The sequence below is a fragment of the Pituophis catenifer genome, unplaced genomic scaffold (genome assembly GCF_029215685.1).
Source record: "Pituophis catenifer annectens isolate HBS135680 unplaced genomic scaffold, rPitCat1.0.hap2 SCAF_11, whole genome shotgun sequence".
Taxonomy (NCBI): Eukaryota; Metazoa; Chordata; class Lepidosauria; order Squamata; family Colubridae; genus Pituophis; species Pituophis catenifer.
Genome location: NW_027256891.1, coordinates 281,663 through 309,458, shown reverse-complemented (window position 1 = coordinate 309,458; position 27,796 = coordinate 281,663). Strand labels below are relative to the sequence as shown.

Genomic DNA, 27,796 nt, shown 5'->3' with positions numbered 1-27,796 from the left:
AATCAAACACTTTGCCTGCAAAGACTGGGTGGCACACCATGCAAATATGAATCATTGTTGTTTTAGGTTAGTTTTTGTGCCTGGGTTTCTATTTCACCTTTTGTTCCAGAAAGGACTTCATAGTCAGTTGATTTCAGACTAAATACCATAAAATTAAATAACGAGAGTGGTCTTCTGATCCAGGGGGCATTTTTCAGCCCTAACCTCCTTCTGAGTCAGGATGAGATTCATTGCTTTTCATGTCTCTGCGATCACACTCTTTGCCCAGATGGTGGACCTGCTGTGCCCAAGAGAATTGTGTCCAAAGTGCAAGCAAGGACAGCAAGTGCCTCCCTCAGCAGCCCCCATTCCCACTCCCCATTATTTCCCCTTCTCCTTTGCACCATCCGTCTCATTGAAACCGGGCAGTGAAGTTTCAAGGAAGACATTATAGAGAGTCCTGGATTGACAGCCATTTGTTTAGTGACTGTTTGAACTTACAACAGCATTAAAAAAAGGGACTTATGACTGGTCCTTGCACTTATGACCGTCCCCTGCAATCACATGATCATGATCCAAGAGTTTGGCAACTAGCTGGCATTTACAACTGTTGCAATGTCCCAGGGTCACGCAGTCACTATTTGCCACCTTCCCAGCTGACTTCTGACCAGCAAAGCAAAGAAGCTGGCAGGGAAGGCTGCAAATCACCAGCACGATATTATATCTCACTTTATAAGGTGACCAGAAGCATTATTTTATCTTTAATTATTTAAAGATGCCTACACTTTTAAAGGAATTTATCCACCAGTTCTCTGTCCCAGAACAAGAGGAGTGAAGGCTCAGCCTCTCTGCAAATTCTATCTGGCCTCAGTCTGGCCTCTCTTCCCACCCCAAACTTTTCTGACTTGGACATAAGAAGAAAACTAAGAAGGTCTAGCAAAACCTAGGAGGCTGAGATTGCTAAGAAGAATTTGGCCACTTACTAAATAATTTTGAGAGTGTTGGTGAAATAATCGTTGTCAAATATCAAGCTTTTTTAAAAAAGAAAACGTCTCAAAGAAAAAGAAAGGATAAAACAGCTAAAGTCCATGAAGGGTGCATGAAAAAAGCTCATTCAAAGAAAGTTGCAAACAGATTTGTTACAATGACATCAATCACCCTGCCATTCTTAGGGTACAAGCTAGCGTGGTTTAAGCTATTAGGCAGCTAACACCAGGAAACCCTGAGTTCTATATATATGAGATATGATATGGTATGATAAGATATATGATATGATATAATAATAATAATAATATAATATAATATAATATAATATAATATAATATAATATAATATAATATAATATAATAATATAATATAATATAATATAATATAATATAATATAATATAATATAATATAATATAATATAATATAATATAATATAATAATGGAAATGTTGTACACAAGTGGCTTCAGAAGCCCCAACAGAGTTGAAAATGTGGCTGCAAACTGCATATGTAAGCTTGGTTGGATCTGGAAAATGCAGATCTTTTTGGAAAAGCTAGCTGATTCCACGGAAGTTTCTTCTAGCTTGAATCAATTAACAATTTTGGTTACTGGCTTAGAATCAAAGTCTTGATTCTGCAGAAGTTCTCTCCCCTCCCCCTTCTTCCTTCTACATCACAAAGCAGCAATTAAGCTGAGGAATATACACCAATTCAGAGTTGTACAGATTGTTTTTCCATTCTAATTGGTTGGCATGTTCACATCTAACACTTATAAGAAAATATTGACTGCAAGAAAGCATTTTCATATACTCCATGATTCATTCATTCATTCATTCATTCATTCATTCATTCATTCATTCATTGCTTTTCATTAATATGAGCTGGTTTATGAATCAAGTCAGCACTCATGACTGGGACAATAGAAATATATATTTCCAAAATCCACAGTGTAGGTTTATTACTCTGATTCTTTTCCTTCATCAGAAACCATTCAATAATAAGAGCCGAGGTGGCGCAGTGGTTAGAGTGCAGTACTGCAGGCTACTTCAGCTGACTGCTAGCTGCAGTTCAGCAGATCGAATCTCACCGTCACAAGGTTGACTCAGCCTTCCATCCTTCCGAGGTGGGTAAAATGAGGACCCAGATTGTTGGGGGCAATATGCTAACTCTGTAAATCGCTTAGAGAGGGCTGTAAAGCACTATGAAGGAGTATAGAAGTCTAAGTGCTATTGCTATTGTTAGAATATCAACTACTGGCAATATTCATTTTAGTAAAACAATCACTGAGCTAAATCATCCTGCAGTTTCTATAGCACTGAAGGAGAAAAAAAAGCTAGATTCTAATGAAATGCAGAGCAGGTAATGAGTGCTTCAGTTCTTCTGGAAACACTATTTAATGACACTTCGATTGTTTGGTGCACAGCATACTAACCAGTAGATAACTGAACTGCTGTTTAGTTGACTAACCTAATGTTCTGGTTTAGTGTAATAACACGGACCTGTAAATGAATGACATAGTTGGATATGCAAAGTAACCCAGACAAATGAAATCAGTTTATTTGTAGTTGGGCATGCTGCATAAATCCCTCTGCCAGTAAAACTCTCCTGATCCTAAACCCCTTTGAATGCTCATTACAAGATTGTGTTTATTTATTATGTGACTTTATCTGATCTCTTGATGGGATTACAGCCTGGGTAGAAACTAACCATGAAGTATAAAATATAATGTTTTCTCTGAGTGAAACAACCTTCTGTTTGAAAGAGGGAAACAGAGATGTGTCTGAGGATTAGTTTTGGGGACCACTCCAGTGCTCAAGTGGCACCCCTCACCAACCTTGTCTCACCTAAAGTGAGCAGTGTTTGAAAAAGTTAGTATTTTGATGGGAGATCATCAGAAAATCCCAGATCTATAAGGAAGACTCAAACTCAAAACACACTGGAAGGAAGCAATGGCCATCTGCTGCTTCGTTACCACCAAGAATTACATGGAAGAAATCAATAAACTTAGTTTTAGTTTAGTTTTATTAGTAAAACCTAGTTTTACCTACAGAAAATGGTAGCTCCTAAAGCGATTATGATTGACCTGGGCAAAAGCTAAGCAGGATGGAGCCAAGGGAAGTCAGAGAAACATTCTTGAAGAGCCCCCTGAGTCTTACTGTGCAAACCCTGAGATGGGCATCTTCATACAGTTACCAGGGTTGAGTGGGACTTGAGGGAGAATTTAACTTATTTTGCTTACCAGTCCTCATTCTAAAGAAAGAGAACCTGTTTTCAAAGAAGAGAATGTCTTTTTAGTTCTCAGAGGGGGAAAGCAGCTTTCCTGGGCTTGTTCAATGCCAAGGTGAGCAAGGAGGAACCCTCGCGAACATCCCCTTTACAATCCAGCACAATGCGGCTTTTTTAATGTAATGGCACGGGTGGGGCAAGTCCTGGAGAGGCAGCAGAAGAGAACTTGCAGTCCTATGGCGACATCAGGCCAGCAGGAGCAAGAGCAGCTCTGGCAAAGATGATCCATTTGACATAGTCAGAACAGGCTCTTTCGACTTTCCAGCAATTCACAATATCACTTATCAGAGCAGTAGAGATTAGCACCTTGCAATGTTGTTTTCCCAGTACCCCAGCACTGTCTCCTTGGATGGCAGGAATCTCTAAGGTCCAAGGCAAAGAAAGCTCTTTTCCAATCTTTGCCATGGATTGCAAAGACCTCACTCTCAGCTTGCCGACAACTGAGCTGTAACTTTGCTCCATGATTGTCCTCCAAGATGAAGGAAAACTGAGAATCACTGTATTTCATAGACATTTCTGCATTTAATAAAAGTCTGGGAAATATTTCACATCAAAATGTTGAGAGGCAGGTTCCTAATGGAATTTTCTAAAGAATGCAACATGTGCTTGGTATACATTCATGGGAGTTGCTTCTGAACATTATGCCCAGAGTCTGGGCTGTTTTGCTCTCAGAGAAGGCACAATGCTTTAATTTGATAGCCTATAAAAGTTACCAGGTAGGACAACCAGGTGTGCACAAATGTGTACAGATGTCCATGGAAGTCAGGGGAGAAGAGATTGTGCAGGAATGTCCACAGAAGGCTCAGAAAAGTCACGATAGCGGCTGCAGCTGTGAAGCTCCAACCTCTTAGTTCAAGGGGGGCTTCCATCACACAGTCACCAACTCCGTCTCAACTCTTTTGGCCCTCCTCTCCTGGGATGGCTCTGAGAGGGTCGAAGTTTAGGAAGGAAAGTGAGCTGCGTTTTTTGTATGTAAAACTTCATCTTCAGACCAAGGTCAATTGTGAAGTGATTTTGTCAGAATCCAATTCAAGGAAATGGTTTAAAACAAACAAAGCCAAGCATTTCCTCAGGCTGAGGTTTGAAGAATGAGCATTTTCCATGTAGCAGCCAATCTGATGTTTTGAAGAGTTTAGCGCATCCTTCGGTGCCTTTAAAGCAACATCTTTTGATTCCTCTGAGCACAAATCTCCAGGCACCCTGGATGCTGAGTGTTGCTGGCCACACCTCTTCTGTCAATGCGTCTTTCTCCCTTTCATCTATTGCTGAGATCTAGTGGTCAGATTGGATACTAGAAGCTTTATGAAAAAATAACCAAAAGACAGATCACTACTCTAGGAAGCTTCCAAATCAGAATGTTGGTTTCCTGCATGGGTGTTCTTTGCCTATGCCAGGCATGTTGGTGGGGGATGATAGGGGTGGAAGTCCAATATATCCAATATATCCAGAAGGGATTTTAATGGGGAAGGTTCGCCTCAAATTCTATAAGCACACAACTGCTGGGCAAGGGGAAGGTTCTACTAGGGAAGCAGCTTTAATAATGATCTCATCAAGAAGCTCTGAGAAGTTGCTGAGGAAACTCAAGGATTTTAGGAGCAGCATTTTAGCACATCCGCTGCTTGAGATGTGGACAGAATGCAAGGCTCCATTGAGAGGGTTGGGTTAGGATCAAGGAGTGCCACCTCCAAGTCCACTTTCAGCGATGGAGCTTCATGGGGGGATCTCTAACTGGGATAAGGTGGAAATAGCCAGGGCAATGCCTAAGGTTTGGGAAGGCAGAAGAAAGATCCAAGTGCCATAAGGACATTCTTCTCAGCATCTCAATTTAGCAAAAAAGGAAGCATTTTGCACAAACAGTTTCTAAGGATTTGTACAGCTAAACACTAGTGTGCAGTTGTATTTGCTCTAGTGATTACTTATATATTACTTCATTTATTATTTATTTAGCATGTGGCAAAGAGTGCATGGATAACAGTAATAAAATTATATAGAAGCAGCACATAATACTATGGTACACGTATGACAGAAATATGTAATCAATTTTGTAAGGTTTGAGGGATAAATTATATATTAGTTATAGGCTACATCTTAAAATACGTTGATTCGTAAGAATAGAATAAGTGTTCTATATATTGATACGCAGGCCATTTATGCAGTTGAGCCAGACTGAATGAGGGATCATAAGTGGTGCATCAACACCAGGCCGACCTGCTAGCTCCCCATAGTGATCCCTGTTGCCCCACCATCCTGATGACAAGATGCACTTCTCAGAGTGTAAAGTAACCCACAACTGCCAGCACACTCGGGTATGCCAGGCTTACCAATTGGAAGGCTTAAACCCAGAAACTCCCCACGGATACTGGCACAGCAGCTGCATAATGCTAACTTTAACGTAAAATCCCAGTGGAATGGAAACTGGACTGTCAAACATCCAGATTCAGGAAAAATATATCTGATCTGACACAAAAATTAGCAGGTTTTGATGTCACCTGCCAGACTCCCTATTTAAATGGGGCAGAGGATCCTCCCCTGAATGTCATGGTGGGGCTCCTCGTCAGACCACATAGTGGTCAGCCGCCATTGGAGAGTTTATACAGGAGGAAAAGCAGATATTCTCCAGCTAACAAACACTGGGCTTAATTGTTTCATTTATAGGGATGGACAACTTTTCAAATGAATGAATGGCCCAAACATAGCTAAGAATTTGGCATTGCATCAGACATAATAAAAATAAAATTGGCTTTTGAACTATTAAGAATTTAGAAGCCAATGGGAACATTTGAAGGATTTTTGGGGGAGAGGGGTTTCCCCATGGACTTCCCTTTGCACAGCCCCAACTGATCAAGACTATTAAGGAGTTTGCTTTGGTAGAGGTTTAGGTGTAGGTTTAGTTTACAAGGTCCCCAAGGTGCCCTAGAGGTGTCCTGTCCTGATCAGTGGTAGAAGACATCCCAAGGGCCCCAGCCTGCTCCTTCTCTCCCTCCCCTCCACTGCGCATGCTAAAATTCCATTTCTTAATAGTCAGAAATGGGTAGGGAGCTTAAAGGTGCCCAACAACATCCAGCATGCTTTCTCCTGCTCCCTTCTCTTTGGCAAAATCTACCTGCTGGAGACCTTATTCATTTCTTAATGGAGCTTCCTTGTCCCCTTCCTCCCCACCCCCACCATCTCCAGTGATCTCCTGGAGCTCCTGCATCTCCTCCCAAGAATGGCGTGGTCAGAGTCTCAGTTCTGGCAACTTTTTCCTGCTGATTGAATCACTTCATCTGCAGTTTGGCAGGAGAAAGGCACTTTTGGCCAGGCATATTCTTCATCTGGTTTCCATTAGAGCAGAACATTAATTCCTTTATGCTTTATAAGCAACGTGCATCTACCCGCTGCCAATGTGCTACGTAGCTTTCAAAGAAGCAGTGGTGGAGTTGGGGGAAAGAGGCTATCTGACCACTTGCAGTCTTGTTGCCACAAAAGGCCACTTTAGTTGCATTACCTGCCTGCCAAAATGGAGACCCCCCCACCCACCCATGTTCCTACCCTTTCAGCCAAGAAGGAACAGGAGAAAACATGATAAGAGGGAATAAATTGGTTCTCCTACCCTTTTTCAATTTTAATGTTGGGTCTTCATGGCTGCTACTACTACTACTATATTGTTGCCACTTGTCTGTCCTTCTGGAGCCCAACCTGTGGTAAAAAATGCTTACCACCAATATTCAACCGCAAGAACTCCTGAGAGGTTGACTGAGCAGAGAAGAAAAGCTGTGCCAGCCTGCCCAAAGTCAGAATACCTTGAGGCAGTTTATGCAAACTCTGGCCTGGTGGCATGTATAAAGAAGACACTTTTTCCTCCTTCCTTGGTCCAACATAGAAGTAGGGAGCTCTTAATCCAGTGTGAGTTTCACTGTGACTTCACAAACATGTGCTGCCACTTGCTTTAAGAGCCTAATGCTAAGTATGTCTCTGAACATAAACCTACTTTCAGCTGATACACAAAGCAGAGCAAGGGTGACAGCAGAACAGAAGAGAACAACAGAGTTGGAAGGGACCTTGGAGGTCTTCCAGTCCAACCCTCTACTCAAGCAGGAGACCCTCTGTCACTACAGAGTCAAAACTCTTCTTAAAAACCTCAGTGATGAAGCGTCCACAACTTCAGGAGGCAAGGCATTCCACTGATCAAAGGTTCTTAAAAAGAACTTTAAAAAACATTTTAAAGAGAGCTGGCTTTTGCCTTCAGCACAGAATCAACATAAAATAAAGGCTCCTTCCTATCTGTCCCGGGGGATTTGCTCTCCGGCTCAAAAGAAACTGCATGAGATCCACACGATGCCTGGAGGGATGAGCCTCCACCAACAGGTCCAGCCCAGGAAAGAGGGGCCCTTCCCAACAGAGGGCTAGTTGACAGGAAAACGCTGCTTAGGCAGACTCAGAGGTGATTTTATTTCCTTTCTAGCTATTTTTAGAGTTGCTATCTAGGTGCTTCTGTAAAAACCAGAACATTCCCGATGGAGTTTCTCTTATGCTCAAAAGGGGACTGAATGTTTCCAAGAAATCAAATGCGTACAGAGACACACTCTATATACAACATTTCCTCAAGGCCACTTGTGATGTCCTGCCAGAAGCAGATCGTGGAAAGCTGCCATTGGCTTCTGGGGTCCCCGAGGCACAACTGACAGGTGAGCTTTGTCTTCATGGGCCACCAGCTGCCCATGTCGGATGAGACCTTTGCAGCCAGTGGTCTCTTTCCAGTCGCAGCACCTTTGAAGGACAGCATCGAGACAGAATTGAAAACAACATGTCATCATCGCTTCTGTCCTGAGACGGTTGGCAACTTTTCCGGCTGGGCTCCGTTAATGGTCTGTTTATTTTTCTTGGTTATTGAGTGCGATTTCCATTCTCCCATTCTGCTAGTATTGCTCTCCCATAAGGATGAGAGACCTCATAATTTCGAATGTATCAGAAGTCCCCTATAATTATTGTTAAAAATAGACTTCTCCAGTCTGAACGCCCATAATCTGTCAGAAAACCAGGCCTGGCCATGCTAGCTGGGGATTATGGGAGTTGAAGTTCACCATATCTAAGAGGTCAGAATAGTCCCACCTACTCTTAGTTTACAGAAATCAAAGTTTCTTTCTCTGTTGCTTTTTCCTCCGTGGTTTCTTGGGTTTTTTTTTTATCTCTTTGCTCTCTTCTTTTTCTAAACATTTTCTGGCAGCTCCGAAAGCAAAACTCTGGCCCTCACTCGACATTTCAGTGAGGAACAGAACAAATAAGTTCTATCATAGGGGAAAAAACATCCTGTTTTCTTGGTCTCTTAATGCTGGATGCAAACGTAACCCCACCCTGTCTGTTTTTGGAAGATCAGATTATTTTGAGCTCACAAAGTTTCCCAGACATTTGTCAGCACTATAGAGTTACTTATTTCCAACAAAGGTTTGCAAAGGACTGGTGCCTTCACTGGGCTAGCAAGTCTTCTTTGTGTAAGGAGGTCAGACTACAATCCCTGCTCTTCAAGAGAGTGGGCAAAAACACGGAAGGGCATGGGACGCAGTTTGTGAATGCATTTTCTTTTCATTACAAGCTCCCAAGTGGGCAATCTGGAGCATCAGGCAGACACTGCTGTGGTGACACGAGGCTTGGCTGCACTGAAGATGGAAGAGAGAGAGAGGCCGCATTTTTCCAACACACCAAACCATATGCTAGCCAAGCACAACTGTTCATCTATGGCCAAAAAAAAATAGATCAGAGTGGAACTGAATGCAATGGCCACCTTCACACAAGCTGGCAGAATGATGGCTAGTTCCTACAAGACAAAGAATCTGAGCTAACCAGCCCGGGGGCATCCACAGGTGTTTAACTCAGATACTAGATTAGGTAAAAATGGGGCTGTAAACCCAGAGCATCCACAGAGGGTGTCAACCAAAAAAAAAAAATCAAGATTGCTTGATTGCTTTGTTGGCAATCATTCCAACAAAGGCCAGACTGATTTTTAATGTGTATTGCAAGACCAGAGCTTTGATGACCTGGTTGCAGGCACCATCTTGACTTTCTTGACTCTCCCTGTAGATGCTCCTCTACAGTCCCATTTATACCTGGTCTACCTGTGAGTTAGCCACCCCCTTCCCCATTGTCCAATTCAGCATCCTGCTGAAAGCGCACAGGCGCTTTCTTGCCCAGTTTTCCCTCTCTGTGACCTCCCGCTGTCTCCACTTCCATTCAATTCCATGGGGAGACTTCAGCCAGCAGTTCCTCCTGGGGACATTTCCACTTGGGAAAGTGGGGAGGGAGGCATCCACAAAGGGATGGAAAGAACAAAACCTCACCAGAAAAAGCAGCCTTCTCTGCCTCCAAGAATGCAAGCACAGCACCTTCGGCAAGAGAGAATTAAAATTTAAAAAACAAACACCAGCACCCAGAAAGTAGAAAACAGAAACCACTTTCTTAGGAGACAAAAACTTTGGAGAAAGTGCAAGGCTGTTTTCAGCCTCAAGAGAACAGTGAGTCTCTTATGCTTGTAGATTTCTGAAGAGATGGGGGACTGGGAGCGGGTTTTTTCCTCCTTCTGATTCAGAACATGGCTTTGATCCTTTATCCAACTTTGAAGCAGCCAATTCTGGTTGCAGCACTTTGGGCATCTCCTCGTGGTCTGCACAGCTGCCCAGAGATACTTCAGCTTGAGCTGATGTTGCCTTTGAGTAGGAGAACTGGAGAGGGATGCTGCTGTCAGAACTCCCTGGCCACACGCCGGTGGGAACACTAGAGGGAAAGGCAGCCTAAGAGGGGTTCCCTTCCTGCCCCCAATTCTTAGGAATCTGCATAGATCGCCATGATGTGTCTCTGTGCTGAATGCAGGGTCACATCATGTGTGGTGCCCTTTGGCCAGCATGCCCCAGGTGTAAAAACTCCAAGATTTCCCTCCAGTAAGCCAGAAATTATCTTCTCAGCTCTGCCTGCCCTTTCCAATAAAGACCCCCAGTTTTTACATAAAGCAAGCATCCCACACAGCTCGTAAAGCCATCGGCAGTCGATGGCATGGCTTCCCCATAGAAGGCCTCAAATAGAGAACGCCTCAGTTTGCCAGCATACAATTTACAGGAAGAAGCCTTACTTAAAACATGTCGCCTTCATTCTCTTAAAGTTGCAGGCAGACCGTGTTTTTTAGGCATGCTCGAAGCTGCCGGCCATCGCCCAGCCTTTGTTCCTGCTTCTGGCACTTCTGATCAAAACCTATTTACAATGACTGCAAATGCTATTTGTTGAGCGGCAAAAGGAGGATGAAGAAGGATGAGGCCATAGCTCTACAGAATCACAGAGCCCAGCCTCAGTGAAGTTCTGAGAAGTTGGGAAGTGATAAATGCTCCAAATTCAACAAACAGTGAGCCTTCACATCAAACAGCTTATAAATCTGAAAATGAAAAGAGTGTCTCAAGTTTCTCTTAAAACAGCCCTTTAAATTATTGCTGTGGTGGAAAAGAATCCCAGTTATGAAATTTAAGAAGCCACTTAGCATTTTGTGTACCTTGACCCCTAGACAAACTGTTTAAATTTTCTTTTTGGACTAAGTTTCAGTTGAATTAATTGTATTGGGCTGTGATAAAATTTCTCCCAGCGTTAGAAAGTCATCCTTTTTGATGCTAAAGGAACTTTGTTTTTGTCTTTTTTCCAAAGGGGAGGAACGTTGCAGTGAAATTCTCATGGAAAGAGACAGCAGGGCAGTTTGGGCAGGAATGCCGTTTTCCTTCTGCCCAGCTGGCCGCAGCCCCCTTGGCTTCCCAAGCTTCAACCTGATTACCAAAATCTTCTCCTCCCCCCGTTCCCCCCCCCGTCCCCAGGCCTTTTTGGAAAGGCTGAGGAGAGATGGGGAGAGACTCTCTCTGCAACCAGAGAGTTCTGGGCAGCATGATAGAAAAAAGAAGTTTGCAGATACAAAAGAAAGAGTGCAGAGGAGAGCAACAAAGATGATTAGGGGGCTGAAGGCTAATACATATGAAGAGAGGTTGCAAGAACTGGGAGTGTCTAGTCTAACAAAGAGAAGGCCTGGGGTGACATGATAGTGGTGTTCCCAATATGTAAGGGGCTGTCACAAAGAAGAGGGGGTCAACCTAATCTCCAAAGCATCTGAAGGCAGGTCAATAAGTAACGGATGGAAATCTATCAGAGAGGTTCAATTTAGAACTATGGAGGACATGGAAGACCAGCAAGAGAACACACACAAACACACACACACACATCATCTAACAACCAGGCATGGCTCAAACACATCACCAAGAGGGATCTGAAACGCCCAACTAACAAGGGGACAACAGATGTCTTCTTCGTAGGAAAAGAAAACTGTTAAGAAAGTGGGAGCAGATGTCAGCCCCACTGTCTAGGCTCACACAAGATGCTCACATACTCTAAAGCTCACCAGCTTCATTTGCCCCAGACACTCAGCCCTCTTCAATTTCATCTTGGCTTCTTTGGCTCAGCTTGTGGTGGGAATCCATCTTGTTTGGTTATGTTACAATTTTATGTATTGTGAGAACTTAGAAATGGGCTACATTCCGTAACCAAGCTAAGTGTGATATACAAATGTAGCCTATGACTAAAGTGCACATTTCTGACCAGATTTTGAAATTGTCATTCCATGTAAATAGAGTCTGAACTTTAACTTTTGTATAAAGTTAAAAAACACCTTTTACGTAAAAAAAAATATTCCAGTCCTGTCTGCACTATGTTTTATAAAAATTCCGCCCTTTTTGATTGTCCAAACTGTCCCAGGGCAGCTACCTTTGTCCTCTTCTAGTGTACTTGGACCTCCGGGTAGGAGGGGGATGCATGTGTTACAGCCAACCACATTTACCATGACAATCCTTTTTTGGAAAGTGCTCTCAAATGAGTTGGTCACATTTTGCTGTAGGAGCCCATGCAATATTCCTCCCTTCCAACACTTAGAAAGCCCTCACTTGTCTCTGCCCAAGGAGAGACACACCTCCCACCCACCCCCACCCCCACCCCCACGGTACTCTTATGAAGATTTCAGTTGTCGTTTATCTGGCAAAGTGTGTGCGCAGCGGGGTGGCCCCCCTTTCTGCCTGGTCTGTGTCTCTTGGTGGGGACACATTGGGAAAAGATTTCTTTGGAAAGCTTAGAATGGGGGGCCCTCGGAGCCTTGAGGAAGGGATTCAGGCCTCCACCAGCTGTGCTGATGAGAAAAAGATCTGCAGGATGGGGCAGTGGGGGGGGTGTCCATTGGTTTGAGGTCCATGAGTTGACAATCTGGAACAGGAAATGAGGAAGTTAATTGAAAGTTGAAGGCATCTTTGAGGTTGCCATGTCTTTTTCAAGGAGTCGGACGTGGTTGACAGATGCTGGAGATGTTAAATGAGGCATGAATGGAGTGTGGCCATTTTGAAATGGGGCAGGTTTCCTTGAGAGTAACCTGCCCATCTGAGCTGGATAGCTCAGCAGACTAATGCATTGTAATTTAACTCCAGCTGTCTGCAATTAGTAAGTTCGAATCTTGCCAGGCTCAAGGTTGACTCAGCCTTCCATCCTTTCTAAGGTAGGTAAATTGAGGACCCAGTTTGTGGGGGCAATAAGCTGACTTTGTAAAATATACAAAAGTATGAGGGCTATTGCTTAACACATTGTAAGCTGCCCTGAGTCTCCGGAGAAGGGCGGCATATAAATCAAATTTTAAAATATATATATATATGAGGAAGGCCAACTCTCATCCTCTTTCTCTGCTGTCATTCTCTGCTTGCTTGCCTGCAACTTCTGAGTACTCCTCGACCTAAGACCACAATTGAATCCAAAATCTCTGTTGTTAAGTGAGACATTTGTTAAGTGAGCTTTGTCCCATTTTACGACCCTTTTGCCACAGTTGTTAAGTGAATCACTGCAGTTGATAAGTTAGTAACTCGGTTGTTAAGTGAATCTGGCTTTGCTTGTCAGAAGGTCGCAAAAGGGGATCACGTGACCTTGGGACACAGCAACGGTCATAAGTATGAGTCAGTTTTCAACCATCTGAATTTTGGTCACGTGACCATGGAGATGCTGCAAAGGTCGTAACTGAAAAACGACCATAAGTCACTTCTTTTCAGTGCCATTGTAACTTTGAATGGTCATTAAATGAACCTGATAATTTTTGCATTATTTTAAAAAGACCCACAAGAATGAGAAGATGAATGCTGAAAAGCTGTTTCATGCACATGCTGAACAGTGCAGGCAGAGAACCTGACATCTGTTGGACACCATAGGTTAGCACCTTCTAGACATGGCCTGACAAGAAGGGTGTAGCCATTGTAAAATAATCCCCCTCCCCGGGAATATTTCCTTCCACACAGTCTAAAAATCTGACAGCCTTATATTAGGTGTCAAGACTGATGGAACCTCTATTATGTTCAGATAGGACAATTTCTTGGAAACAAGAAGGCAGAGTGACGTCTGGAAATGATGAGCTTTCTGGGAAGAAACTGGTGGGCTCTGGGGGGCTGCAGGCCTGCTGCTGCTTGCACCCAAGGACACTCAGCAGCTGTGGCATCTTTTAAGCAGGGAGGACTGATGACTGGTTGGCCTATTGGATCTACTGGGAAAATGGCATGATTGCAGTCTTTTCTAGCGGGAAAAAAAAATCCCTGGCCAGATTTTGTCTTCTCTGCAGCTGGATCTCTAAGAACAGCAGGCAAAGGTTTCACAAGACCGGATGGTGATCTGCTCTAAAGGTACGAGCATCAAACTTCTCTTCAAAACATGGCTGTGGGGTGAATTACTATCAAACAGGGAAAACTTAACTTTTGACAGATTACTTGCTTCTTTCTGGTAAGACCTTCTTCCCAAAGTCCTATAACGGATCTGCTGAATTGCATAAAGTGACATACATAGCATCCAGGTCATCAGAGCCAGGAGATTGGAAAGGATTTCTTTTGACTTGAACAGGTTTGGGAAGGGATTCATCTTTCAGAAAAGAAAAATCAAGGAAAAAATCAAGGAAACAGTCAGTCCACTAAAGAGAGAAGATGGCAAGGAAGTAACAGGCAACAGAGAGAAAGTAGAGCTGCTTAACTCATTCTCTGCATCAGTCTTCACACAAAAGGAAACTATAGCCCAAACTACCAAAAACATAACTGTAAAAGACAGACTAGAAATAAAAGTTAAATTAAGCAAAAAAATAGTAAGAGAATACCTGTCTGATCGTGATGAGTACAAATCACCGGGACCTGACAGATTGCATCCCAAAGTTCTAAAGGAGCTGGCAGATGTCATCTCAGAACCATTGTACCACATCTTTCAAAAATCCTGGAGCACCTGGGAACTACCAGAGGACTGGAAAAGAGCTGATGTGGTTCCCATCTTCAAAAAAGGGGGAAAAAAACAGACCCAGGAAACTACAGACCAATCGGCCTAACATCAATTCCTGGGAAGATACTGGAAAAGATAATAAAAAAAAAAAAACCTAGATCTGCCAACATCTAGAAACGAGTAAAGTAATAACTAGAAGTCAGCACGAGTTTGTTAAAAACAGATCATGCCAATCCAGTCTTATTTCGTTCTTCAACATAGTGACTAAATTAGACAACCAGCGAAATACTGTGGACATAATATATTTACACTTCAGCAAGGCATTCAACAAAGTAGACCACAACCTCCTTCTTCGTAAGCTAGAAAAAAGTGGGATAGACAGCATCACCATCAAACAGATTCGTAACTGGCTGACAAACTGCACTCAAAGAGTAGTCCTTAATGAGTCTACCTCTACATGGACCGAAGTAAGCAGTGGGGTACCACAAGGTTCCGTCTTAGGGCCAGTACTCTTCAATATCTTCATAAATAACTTAGATGAGAGTATAGAAGGGGAATTTACAAAATTTGCAGATGATACTAAGCTGGCAGGAATAGCTAACACCCTAGCAGATAGGCTCAAGATCCAGACTTGAACACTGGGCCCTATCTAACAAAATGAAATTCAACAAAGAGAAAAGTAAAGACTTACACTTAGGCAAGAAAAACCAAAAGCACACATACAGACTGGGTGAAACTAGGCTTAATAGCAGTAACTGTGAGAGGGATCTTGAAGTCTTAGTGGACAACCAGCTAAATATGAACCAGCAGTGTGCAGCGGCAGCCAAAAAAGCCAATGCAGTCTTAAGCTATATTAACAGAGGGATACAATCCAGATCAAGTGAGATACTAATACCACTCTATAAAGCCTTAGTAAGACCACACCTAGAATACTGTGTCCAGTTTTGGACACCACACTATAAAAAAGAGGTTGAGACTCTAGAAAAAGTGCAGAGAAGAGCAACCAGGATGATGAGGGGACTGGAGACTAAAACATATGAAGAACGGTTACAGGAACTGGACATGGCTTATCTAGTGAAGAGAAGGACCAGGGGAGACATGATAGCTGTCTTCCAATATTTGAGGGGCTGCCACAGAGAGGAAGGGGTCAAGCTGTTTTCCAAAGCACCTGAAGGCCGGACAAGGAATAATGGATGGAAACTGATCAAGGAGAGATTCAACCTGGAAATAAGGAGAAATTTTCTGACAGTGAGAGCAATTAACCAATGGAAACAGCTTGCCTTCGGAAGTTGTGGGAGCTTCATCACTGGAGGCTTTCAAGAAGAGACTGGACTGCCATTTGTCAGAAATGGTGTAGGGTCTCCTACTTGGACAGGGGGTTGGACTAGATGACCTACAAGGTCCCTTCCAACTCTGTTGATCTAATCTAATCTAATCTAATCTAATCTAATCTAATCTAATCTAATCTAATCTAATCTAATCTTACTCATAATATTTACTCCCCCACCCCACCCCATCCCCGAGCATCTGCCTGTACCTACATATGAGTTGCAGGAGAAAGAGGCAGAGCAGAATGGCCTCGGGGGCCATGTCACATCTCAGGGTTTTCTCAGACCAGGGGCTGTACTGGACCACATTTCCCAGAAATGCCCACCCAGCGCGGTCAGATCATAGCCCCCATTAGACATGTGTGATTGCTTCTCTATTCTTGAACAGCTTCCAGGTCCTTCCCTGGCATTGCTCTTTGGCCTGATAGCTTCCTACATATCTTTTTATTCACCACAGTTGGCAGTTTATTGACAATATGTCAGATGTGTGCTGTCTGGGGAATTCTGGGAGTTGAAGTCCACACATCTTCAAGTGGCCCAGGTTGAGAAACAGTGCTCTTATTCATTTCTCCAACCAGTGCTGCCTTATGCAACTGGGGAAGAGCGCACTAATGCTTGCATGCCGCAAATACTCGTGCACATATCTTGCGTGTGCAGATGGAGCCTCTCCAGAGACCAGCCTGTTGTGGTTCACTGTCCAGCTAGCACGGAAAGTGAAATCAGGAGAAGGGGGTGGAAAAACAGGGGCACCAAAGAGCTTTTAGTGGCTCCTCGGCAGGAGTTGTCCAAGAACAAGCACACCAGTGATAAACAGAAGAGAAGAAAAACTCGCTGGAAAAAATGAAACGTGGAGGCAGGAATGCAGGGACAGAGTTTGCGGCTCCAGACAGAGGGGAGAACCGGCTGCTGCCTCTCGGAAGGAGAACGAGGTTGCCAACTTCCCATCCCACCTTGACCAGGTCCTTACCTTGCTCCACACCTACGGGAGAAGCCAGGCTCTCACGCCCTCCTTGCGGTGCCCTTGTGGCAGGCTAGCTGTCTGCAGGGAAGTCATCCTGGGGGCTGGCCGTCGGGACTTCTGCTGCCAGCATGTTACTACCCTCAGCCTCCTGGCCCTCTACCCAGAGGGAAAGAGGAGCCCAGCCTCGGGGGGAAGCATCTCCCGTTCCAGCTGTCCGGATGACCCCGTAAATCCCCGGACAGGAATGCAGGCAGAGTGTCAGCTGGACTTCAGGCCCCAAGCTGGAGAACCGAGTGACTGGAGGAACTTCTCCTCGCCTGCCGACTTTCCCCCCGTTAGCCAGGAGAGGAAGGAGCGGTGGGTGTACCAGCTGAGCAGCTCCTCCCCATGTTGCCTAAATAAGGAGTTTTACTCTTAGCAAGCTGTCCCGGACTTTATTCTGGAAGCCCCACCGATGGCTCAGGATGAAGACAGTTTTCCCCTACAAAATGAGTGTGCAAAGCCTGGACGTGGGGGGGCTGCAGCAAGAAGTTTGCATGGAGGAGGCACCAGGGCAGGGAAGGAGGAGGGAGAGGGGGAAGGGAAGGGAAAGAGGGGAGAGGAGAGCCGGGAAATTGCTTGGAGCTGTGCCAAGGCAGTTTGGGAAACCTCAAGAGGGGCTGGAGAAGGACAGGAGTCTTTCTAAGTGTGAAAGGGGCCACATAGGCCAGGGGTCTTACAACTGCAAGAGAGGCTGGAATGACTGGGAAGGCCCCAGAAATAGGAAATGAAGGAAATTCTGTTACTGAACTACGGTTCTTTTGTTACTGTGCATTTGATGTAGCTTTTGTAAAACAAAAATCCTTACTTGATTATGGTACTTTGACTAAGATGCAGAGATTGAAGACACAGCCCAATTTTATCAGCATAAAATTTATTTGTATTTGTAACAATGTGCTACTTCTCCCTAAAATTCAACCCGGCTCTCCTGCTCTGTTTTTTCTCCACTTTAATCCTGGGTGTGGCGCCTTCTTGGAACTGCTGAAAGGACTGTGTTGTAGACTGGAGATAGATGATGTCGTATTCCCCCCCCCCGTCTGTTGAGAGAGGGCTGCTTAATTTTGACATAGATGGCCTCTTGGACCCCTCTTTCAAACCAGCCATCCTCTCTGTCCAAAATGTGGACTTTGCTGTCTTCCAAAGAGTGGCCCTGTATCCCACCTGCTTCGTGCTATCTGGGGTTGGCTGTGCTTGTAGGCCCAGAAGGAATGTTCTCTAGTCCATCTACCGTTTCTTGGCTTCCTCTCCAACTTACTTCCCTTTCTTTTCCCCTTTGCTGCCACACTTGGCTTCTCAGCTGTGTGTCTCAGTCCATTAGGAGCTACCGAAATGCCAGAAGGTCCTTCAAACGGACTAGCACTAGAACAGCCAGCAAGGGTACCGGGTGGGGAGGTGTTGGCAGAGAAAGGGGGTCCATGGGTGGGGTCAAAATAGTTAAGATGGTCCCTGTGTCCGGATGATCCCAGTCTTCTTCAATTGGGCAGTTGTGGCCACTATCTTGAATTCTTTCTCTTTTTTTTACAGCCTTTGTAAATGCCCCTAGGGGAAAAAATGGCACAGACTTCCAGTCAGCCTGGTTGCCAATTTTTGCCTGGTATGTTGTTTTGGCAAACAGCAAATGTCTACATATTCTGGTGCAAAGAAGTATGTTTTCATTTGCAGTATTGCCTAAAATCCTGACCTTGGAAGATAATATCTGTAATAGAAGACAAGGCTGCTCATTGTGTTTACAAACATATAAACTTTGTCCAGACATTTCCCAAATGGAGCTTCTCATCAATTGGCAAACTGCATTGCAAAATTCAGAGAGCCACAAATTTCAAATAATTTCAAATTTCATCTTATGTTTTGTTTTTTAAAAATGTCAGCTAAACTGCTTCGTCCAGGATTGAGCCCAGATTTCAAAGGATACTCTGGAGTAAATGAATATATCAGCATCACACTGGGCTGCAGGATGCCAGATTCAGAGAACAGGGAAACTGCATCCCCATTTATAGACACAACCTGTAGCTCAGACTCAGAGTTTAGCTTCCTTTCTCAGAGGAAAGTTTTACATGGAATGGAACAAACCGAAAATAGCAGGACTGACAATAACTGCTGGGTCATCTTGACTCTTTCCAGAGAACGCTATCGGATTTGATATGATAACCTAAATCAGGTATGGGGGAAGAATGTAGGTGTTAATAGGTAGCAAAGCTGAGCCAGCCCAGCAGACCTGACAGGCTCACTTGGAGACAGAAGTGGTTTGTGACCAAGGAGCGTTTGCTTCTCGTTCTGTGATGGTTTCCAGAAGCTTTGACCCTGAAGAAAAAAAACGAATCAAAAGTTTTAGGAGGGATAAAAGAAACGTTTCATATCAGGATGCCCCAATGAAATCACCTCAGTGTATTTATTTTTCAACATCAATGACTGTCCAACAATTGGCAGCACTAGCAAACAGGTCTGGAGTCTAGAGCCAAAGCTAAGCAGGGCATGGTCTAATAGGAAAGACTGAAAAATGAGGTGGAGGGTGGGGGAGAGTTAGAGGGGACCTTGGAGATCTTCTAGTACCCTTCCCTGTTCAAGCAGCAGATCCTATACCATTTCAGAGAAATGTCTGTCTGGTCCAGTTAAGAACCTTCAGTTATGGAAGTTATCTACAACTTCTGGAGGCAAGTCATTCCACTAGTTAATTGTTCTCATTCTCGGGAAATTTCTCCTTAATTCTAAGATGGATTTCTCCTTGATTAATTTCCATCCATTGCTTCTTGTCGTGTCTTCTGGTGCTTTGGAAAACAGGTTGACCCACTCTTCTTTATCACAGCCCCTCAAATATTGGAACATTGCTATCATGTCACCACTAGGTCTTCTTTTCACTAGACTAGACATACCCAGTTTCTGCAACCGTTCTTCATATGTTTTAGCCTCCAGACCCATAAATCATCTTTGTTGCTCTTCTCTGCAGTCTTTCCAAAGTCTCAACATGTTTTTTATATTGTGGCAACCAAAACTGAATGTAGTATTCCAAGCGTGGTCTTATCAATGCATTATTAAGTGGTGCTAATAGTTCATGTGATCTTGATTCTATCCCTCTCTTAATGCAGCCTAGGACTGCATTGGCTCTTATGGTGGCTGCAGACCTGATGGCACTGGACACTTATGTGTCTGTAGCTGCCGTCACCAACCCTTCTGGCTCCATGGACCAGCAGTGGGGGTGCAGCAGGTGTGGGAGGGTATGGTTTTGTGTGCATAACCTAATAGCAATAACAACAGCACTTAGACTTATATACCACTTCACAGTGCTTTACAGCCCTCTCTAAGCGATTTAGAGAGTCAGTGTCAGAGTCAGACGCCTAGAGAGCATTTGGAGGACTAGTCAATCTGATTCCGACCGGACACAGGTGAGGTCTTATATCAAGACCTACCTAGTGGCGATAAAAGCGGCAAAATCTAACCATTTTTCCGCTCTTATCGCATCTGCAGAGAACCGCCCAGCCGCCCTGTTTAGGGTGACCCACTCCCTTCTTCGGGGGGGAGTGCAGGAAGATCCCTTGCAGGGTCGTGCTGAGGAGTTTGTGCAATTCCTGCACGATAAAGTCGTTCGGATTCGGGATGGCTTGGACTCCGATTGGATGAGTCCACGGGAGGAGACGAGGGCAGGTCTTGAGAATGTTATCTGGGAGGAGTTTGATCCTGTGGCTCCCGAGGATGTGGACAGGGTTCTGGGTAAGATTAGTGCCGCCACGTGTTTATTGGACCTGTATCCCTCCTGGTTGGTACTGGCCCACCAGGAGGTTACATGAGGCTGGCTCCAGGGGATTATAACTGCTTCTTTGAGCGAGGGTGCCTTTCCTGCCACCTTGAAAGAGGCGGTAGTGAGGCCCCTCCTCAAGAAGCCTTCCCTGGACCTGGCTGAATTAGCCAACTATCGTCCGGTCTCCAACCTTCGTTTTGTGGCGAAGGTTGTTGAGAGCGTGGTGGCACGACAGCTTCCCCGACACCTGGATGAAGCTATCTATCTGGACCCGTGCCAGTCAGGCTTCAGGCAGGGGCACAGCACAGAAACGGCATTGGTCGCGTTGGTGGATGATCTCTGGAGGGCTCGGGACAGGGGTTGTTCCTCTGTCCTAGTCCTATTAGATCTCTCAGCGGCTTTTGATACCATCGACCATGGTATCATGCTGTGGCGGTTGAGGGGGTTGGAAATAGGGGGCACCGTTCTGCGGTGGTTCTCCTTCCTCTCCGACCGCTCGCAGTTTGTGTTGGCAGGGGGACAGAGGTCGACCTCGAGGCATCTCGCATGGGGAGTGCCACAAGGGTGGGTCCTCTCGCCCCTCCTGTTCAACATTTATGTGAAGCCGCTGGGTGAGATCATCCGTGGTTTTGGGGTGAAGTGTCACCTGTACGCTGACGACACTCAGCTGTACATCTCCACCCCAGACCACCCCAACAATGCCCTTGATGTGATGTCTCGCTGCCTGGAGGCCGTGCGGGTCTGGATGGGGAGGAACAGGCTCAGACTCAACCCTTCCAAGACTGAGTGGTTGTGCCTTCCGGCGTCCCGATATAGTCAGCAGGTGCCGTCGCTGACTATTGGGGGTGAATCTTTGCCCCCCACAGAGAGGGCTCGCAATCTGGGTGTCCTCCTGGACGCACGGCTGTCTTTAGAAGAACATATGACGGCCGTGGCCAGGGGGGCCTTTTATCCTGATTCGCCAGTTGCGGCCCTTTCTGGATCGGGACGCCCTGCGCACAGTCACTCACGCCCTTGTTACCTCCCGGTTGGACTACTGCAATGCTCTCTACATGGGGCTCCCCTTGAAGAGCATTCGGAGGCTCCAACTGGTCCAGAATGTGGCCGCGCGGGTGGTTATGGGTGCAATCCGTTGCGCCCATGTGACACCCCTCCTGCGTGAGCTGCACTGGCTCCCAGTGGTCTTCCGGGTGCAATTCAAGGTGTTGGTCACCACCTTTAAAGTGCTCCATGGCATAGGACCCGGGTACCTTCGAGACAGTCTTCTGCCACCAATAGCCTCCCACAGGCCAGTCCGCTCCCACAGAGAGGGTCTCCTCAGAGTGCCATCGGCCAAGTCATGTCGGCTGGCGACACCCAGGGGGAGGGCCTTCTCTGTGGGAGCCCCAGCCCTGTGGATTGAACTGCCCCCGGAAATTCGTAAGATTTCTGACCTCCGGGTATTTCGCTGCGCACTCAAGACCCTATTGTTCCGCCAGGCTGGGTTAGCAACATAATTTTAAATTGGATGTTTTAAATTTTTGGGGTTTTAAATTAAGCCAAATTTATTTAATACTTTTAAATTATTTTAAATTGATGTTTATTCTGTTTTTAAATAGGCTGTACACCGCCCTGAGTCCTTCGGGAGAAGGACGGTATAGAAATAAAATTATTATTATTATTATTAGTGTATTGCCCCCAGCAATCCGGGTCCTCATTTTGTTTCCATTTACTGCTGTGTCTTCACTTTTTAAAAAGTTCATTTTATGCTTTTTTTTCTTTGTGAATGTATCTATTACAATTATCCTTTTATTTTGTTCCCTTTCTTTTTCTGTTATTTTTTACTAATATGACCTGTCTTTTGTGGTTACTTTTTAATCATTGTTTTTTAGAGGAAATTGTTAAATGCTTTAAATAAACAAAGGGATTAATCTCACCCTGGCACTAAAGTGGAATGAAGTGGTTGGATTGCATTTCTTTTATTATTTTTTTACAGTTTATTTCTATATTTTCACATTTCATACATAAGTGCTTAGTGAACAGCGTATTGTCTGGATCTATTTATTTATATGTAGTAATACTTTTCCCACTCCTAATTTCTACCTCTATTATCCAACCATTTATGAAGCAAGTCCCATGTTCGAAAATATTCTGTATCTTCTTTTTCTTTTATTTTTAGTGTTAATCTGTCCATTTCTGCACAATCTAATTTTTTTAAATTACATCATCCTCTGTAGGTGTTTCTTCTATTAATATTAGTTTTTTTCTTTTTTTAGAAAAACATATATACTTTTATTAATGTTTTAAAGGAAAAATAAAAAAAACTAATAAAAACTAATAGAGAATAACTGTCCTTACCACTCTCTGTATGGACCTCCTATCTGAGGCACTGCTACCACCAAACCAAACAGTGATGCAATTTCTTAAATGCTCTCAATTGTGCCTCTGTAAAAAGTGGCCAGGACAGAAGGAGAAAGATGTGCACTCCTCATCCGACGCAGGAAATGCAGGCGCTGGTTTGCGTGCTTCACTAAGGATGATGTGTGGAGAGACCAGTTGGGATAGTTAAGTATCTGCAGCCCCAGATACTTAATACTGTTGACCACTTTTACAGCTGCATCCTTGACACTGAGTGGAGTATGACTATGTGGCTCTTTCTAAAATCTACGATGATCTCCTTTGTTTTATTAACATTTAGAACAAGGCAGTGGTGAAATGTAAAATTTGTTACTACCAGTTCTGTGGGTATGGCTTGGAGGGGGTAATGTGACTGGGTAGGTGTGGCCAACTTTTTTTTTTCACTTTTAAAAGCATTTTTTCTACAACCTCTTCGTATGAAGTGGTTGTAAAAAAAATGCCTTTAAAAGGCTCTGACAACTCCAGCTGAGTTGCCTGATCATCAGAGGCTTTTGTTTTATGCTTTTTTTTTAAAAGCATTTATTTTGCAAAGAGGTTTTAGAAAAAATGGTTTTAAAAGTTAAAAAAAAAGCCTCTGATGATGGCGCGGTTCAGCTGGGTATGGCGGGGAGGCAGGGATTTTTGCTACTGGTTCTCCGAACCACCCGCCGCCATCTCTACTGGATCGGGTGATCCGGTCCAAACTGGGAGCATTTCACCCCTGAAACAAGATTACCTTTATTGCACCAGTCCACTAGAGCCTTCACCTCTTCCTATAAGCATCTTCATTGTCGTCCCAGATAAGTCCTCTGCCGTGTCATCTGCACACAATATGATTCGTAGCAGATTTGGCACAGCAGTTGTGGGTCATCAAGGTGGACTCAAGACCCAGCCCTGTAGGAACCCGTACTCAAGGAGATGGGAGTTGGAAACTTTTCTTCCAACTTGCAGAAACTGGGGCCTATCACTAAGGAAATCAAGTATCCAGTTACATAAAGGAGTATTGAAACCTAATTGGCCCAGTTTGTTCACCAAATGCTGAGGAATGATTGTGTTGAACACCGAACTAAAATCAACCAACGGCATTCACACATGAGTATTCTTCTCCTCCAGCTGCGCCAAGCTAAGATGAAGCACACAGGAAAGTGCATCATCTATAGATTCTTCCGATAGGCAAACTGTAATGAGTCAAATGTAGGGAGAAGGCATGAAACCATATAGTCCTTTACCAGTCTCTCAAAACACTTCATCATAATGGAAGTGAGCGCAACTGAACAGTAATCATTAAGGCATGTGGTTGTAGTTTTTTTGGGCACTGGTATATTACATCATTAACTCCGTATGTCCTAATTTCATTTTTTTCTGCTCCCCACAAAAAGTCCAGATGAAGCTTCCAATGGGTATTTAATCTGGCCAAGGTCTTTTCTGTAATCAGAGCCCTCAGTTCCGCCGTCTCATCAGCTTTCACAACTGCACTTCCTCCCAGAGTTGGGTTGCTGTTCTTGTCATATACAAGAAGAAAATAGCATGCACTTTTTCCAGACTTTTGACCATCAGCCCTAACAAAAATGGTCTGAATTGTATATTGTATATATGTATTTCAGTACAATAATTTTTATCTTTTTTATAAATCCACCAAAGGCAGTAAAAATGGTGTTTACATTTTCAACATACCTTTGAAATGTTGTCCTCCTAATCTGGATACCCCACCTAAGGTCTCCCTCCACATCTTTGTGGTCCTTATAGGTGAAAGAAAACTCCCAGTTTGGAATTGGTTCTAAGTTTGTGGGTTTTCATTTTGTTTTGCCAAGGAAAAAAGTGTGAGTGGGAAATGGAGAAAAGGCTCCGTCTCCTATTGAATATGTCGGAAATTTTATAGACCTGGAGGCTTTCAGTCGTTTCTCTTCTGAGAAGATTGGAGGAGCCGGGGGCTTTCATCCAACAGAGGTGAAATGCAATTCCAATGAACCTTTGTCTCCTCTCCAGATAGATTCCCTTTAAGTAGCAAAAACAGAAACTCTTTTTTTATTAGTTCAAAATTCATAAGAGGAGGCTGTGAAAAGCTGAGCATGGCTCTCCTTCCCAGACCTGACCCCTTTGCCTCTTGTGTCTCCCCACCTCCTCCTCCTCCTCTCAGGTGCCCATGGATTTGCCCTACCACCCCCGAAGCTGCCTCCTCAGTCACCCTTCCCCCCATCACCTCCTGCTTTGCACACACATCCTCTCCCCTCCCCACTGCTTTTTCTGAGCCTGCACAGTACAAGGCATTTCCGGTCATTGTCCACTGATTCACCACTCAACATTTCTTTCTTTTTGGCCTTCATTCAGCCTTCGCTCAGTGGCAAGTGAGAGATCTGGAAGTTAGGCTGAGTCCTTTATCTTCTGCATCGCTTCCCCTGTGCCGTTCTCCTAATAATCCCCATGGCTAGCCCATCCCCCCCCACCGCCAGCCTGGCTGGCTGGAACCCCAATCACCCGCTTACCTATAGAACTCTCAGTTAGTCACTCTGACTTCCTTTCAGTAAACGGTTCTATGAATGAATAGGTATTAGGGCAAAAGATTCATTGAGTGAAGGCCCCACGCTAGAAATTGGGAGACGGTGATTCTAATCCGGCTTTAAGCAGGAAAGGCAGCTGGGTGACTTTGGGCCAATTGCTCTCAGTCCAGCCCACCTCACAGAGTTGTTTGGGGAAAACAGTGCAAGGAAGGAGTGTTAGGCATGTTCACCATTTTGAGTTACTTATAAAAACAATAAAAGCAGGATGTAAATAAATACATAAAATCTGAAAAGAAACCATGAATGCCACTGAATGGGAAATGTTTCTTCTTTTTCTTCTTGAAGTTACTTATTCAGATGTGAAAACCTGGATGGTTTTGTTCCTCACAGTTGTTCCACAAAGTGAGAGGCAGGATAAAGCCCTGGCACTGAGGACTAACAAAATCTCTTTGAAAATGATGGATTAAAGTAAATAAACTATTGTGGCATAAACTCTCACAGGCTACATTCTGGGTCCCAGTGGTTATGGATGGGGACTGTTCATAGCAAAGTCCAACATAAATCAATGTCCCAAAGTAAAAGTGATAATTATACCGGGGTAAGATATTTCATAACTAAAAAAAAAAAAGCCTGGTTTGAACATATGACCTAAACATAGAAAAGGGTATAAATTAATGTGGACCAGACATTTCTTGACAGGATTGGAAAACTGGAGGTGGAAGAAAGAGAAATAAGTAAAGGAAATGAATGTGGAAGTAGAAAGAGAAAAAGTGATGTAATAAGTGTTAAGAGTTAGATTAATCTTCCAACAGAATGAAAGTGAATGTACGTAATGGTGAAGTAGAATTTTCTTGGGAAATAGTGAAAAGAATTATATATATGAATAATTGTTGCAAAAATGATGAAAGCATGCATTGTATATTCTGTATTGAGGGGAAAAATATTCATAAAGAATGTAATCAAAGAGATCTAGGAATATTTAAGACTTAGAAGTAGCAGAGAAATTGCAGAGTGATTTTGATAGAAATAAATATATATATTTTGGAACTGAATGAAGAGGGCTAAACAAAGCAGTAAGGTGCATGGAAATAAAAATAAAAGTGATGAAATTATTTGAGATGAAATTGAAGTGAAGGATTGCTGGATGGATTTCATAATATGTCATAGTACATCAAAGAGTGGGAGTATTCGTGTCCAAGAGAGCCTGGCTGAAAAGGAAGTCATAAATTGAGGTGGGAGTGTTGAAACTATGGAACTGCTACAAGTGCCTCTGATGAACATGAAACACGCTAAGGTACAAATATGCTTGACTGATGGAAGATTGTATGACGTGTTTAACTGGTGCAAGATTGACATCTGTGCTTGACGACTCACTGTCTCTGTGGCCCTTTTTGTTCCCCTCTGCAAAGGGAAAGGACCAGGAGCAAAGGTACAGATGGCAGGGGAGGCCTTTGAAAGGGTGGAGGAAGTGAACCGCCTCTTTGCCAGGCCAAAGTGTGGAGGCCAAACTTTTGTAGGGTCTTTTTGGTTATGGAGAAAGGTATGAAAATGAGAAAAAACACCCTGATTGTATGTATCAGTTGCCACCTGGACTTGCTTGTGCTTCCCTGCTATGCATTGACAGGCTGCCATGAACCGTGGGGAGTGGGAATGAAGTGGGCCCTGCTTCGGGAAATGAAAATAAGTGCTGTATCTCCTCAAGATGCTGCCTCAAGGTCACTCAGCTGGAAGAAGGAGGGAGCCATAGACCAAACTACGCTTGGACTGACCGTTGAGAAAACATCTTGCCTGAGCCTGATTGGTTGCATTGGAATGGCTGTGAGAAACATAACCATCTGTAGAATTGATTTGTAGAATTGATACTGGATAATATTTAGACAAATATGTAAATGAGGACAAGGGATATGTTTATAAGAACAAAGTAGCAATGTATGTTAAATAGTAATTGTATTTGTTGTTATATTAAAAATACATATGGATATGACGAGACCAGGATGGTCACACTGTGTCCAATATTTTTAATATTTAATAAAAATTTGGTGCGTGATTCTCAGCTTTGCAATACTACAGTACACTTGATCTCTAATAAAACTATACCTCTCTTAACAAATGGAGACAAGGATCATTTTTATCTGGGGATTCAAACTGCGGGCAGTCTGACAGAATGACATCTTGATTCATCTCATGGCAAAATCAAAAGGGGATAGCCTTTTTCTAAGAAATTTTATTTAAAGGCAGGATGTTTTAAGAATTGCAGCTGTCCTCAACTCCTTAGATAATATTCTAATGCTATCAACTTCAGTGGACTTTTCTCCTACTGGAGCTTGTATGTGAC

The 27,796-nt window shown here is 43.9% G+C and overlaps 1 protein-coding gene across 2 annotated transcripts in view; it reads right to left on the bottom strand.

The window, feature by feature from the left end:
- Positions 1-17,134, bottom strand: part of LOC139322907 (rho GTPase-activating protein 20-like) — a 64,067-nt gene extending 46,933 nt beyond the window's left edge. The window contains exon 1 of one of the 2 annotated variants that reach the window (XM_070952163.1): positions 16,822-17,134. The gene's annotated coding sequence lies outside the window, so the exon portion shown is untranslated. Of the gene's footprint in view, positions 1-14,410; positions 14,485-16,821 lie in introns of those variants that run through there. The other variant, XM_070952164.1, reaches the window with a different exon arrangement.
- Positions 17,135-27,796: the final 10,662 nt, after the last annotated feature.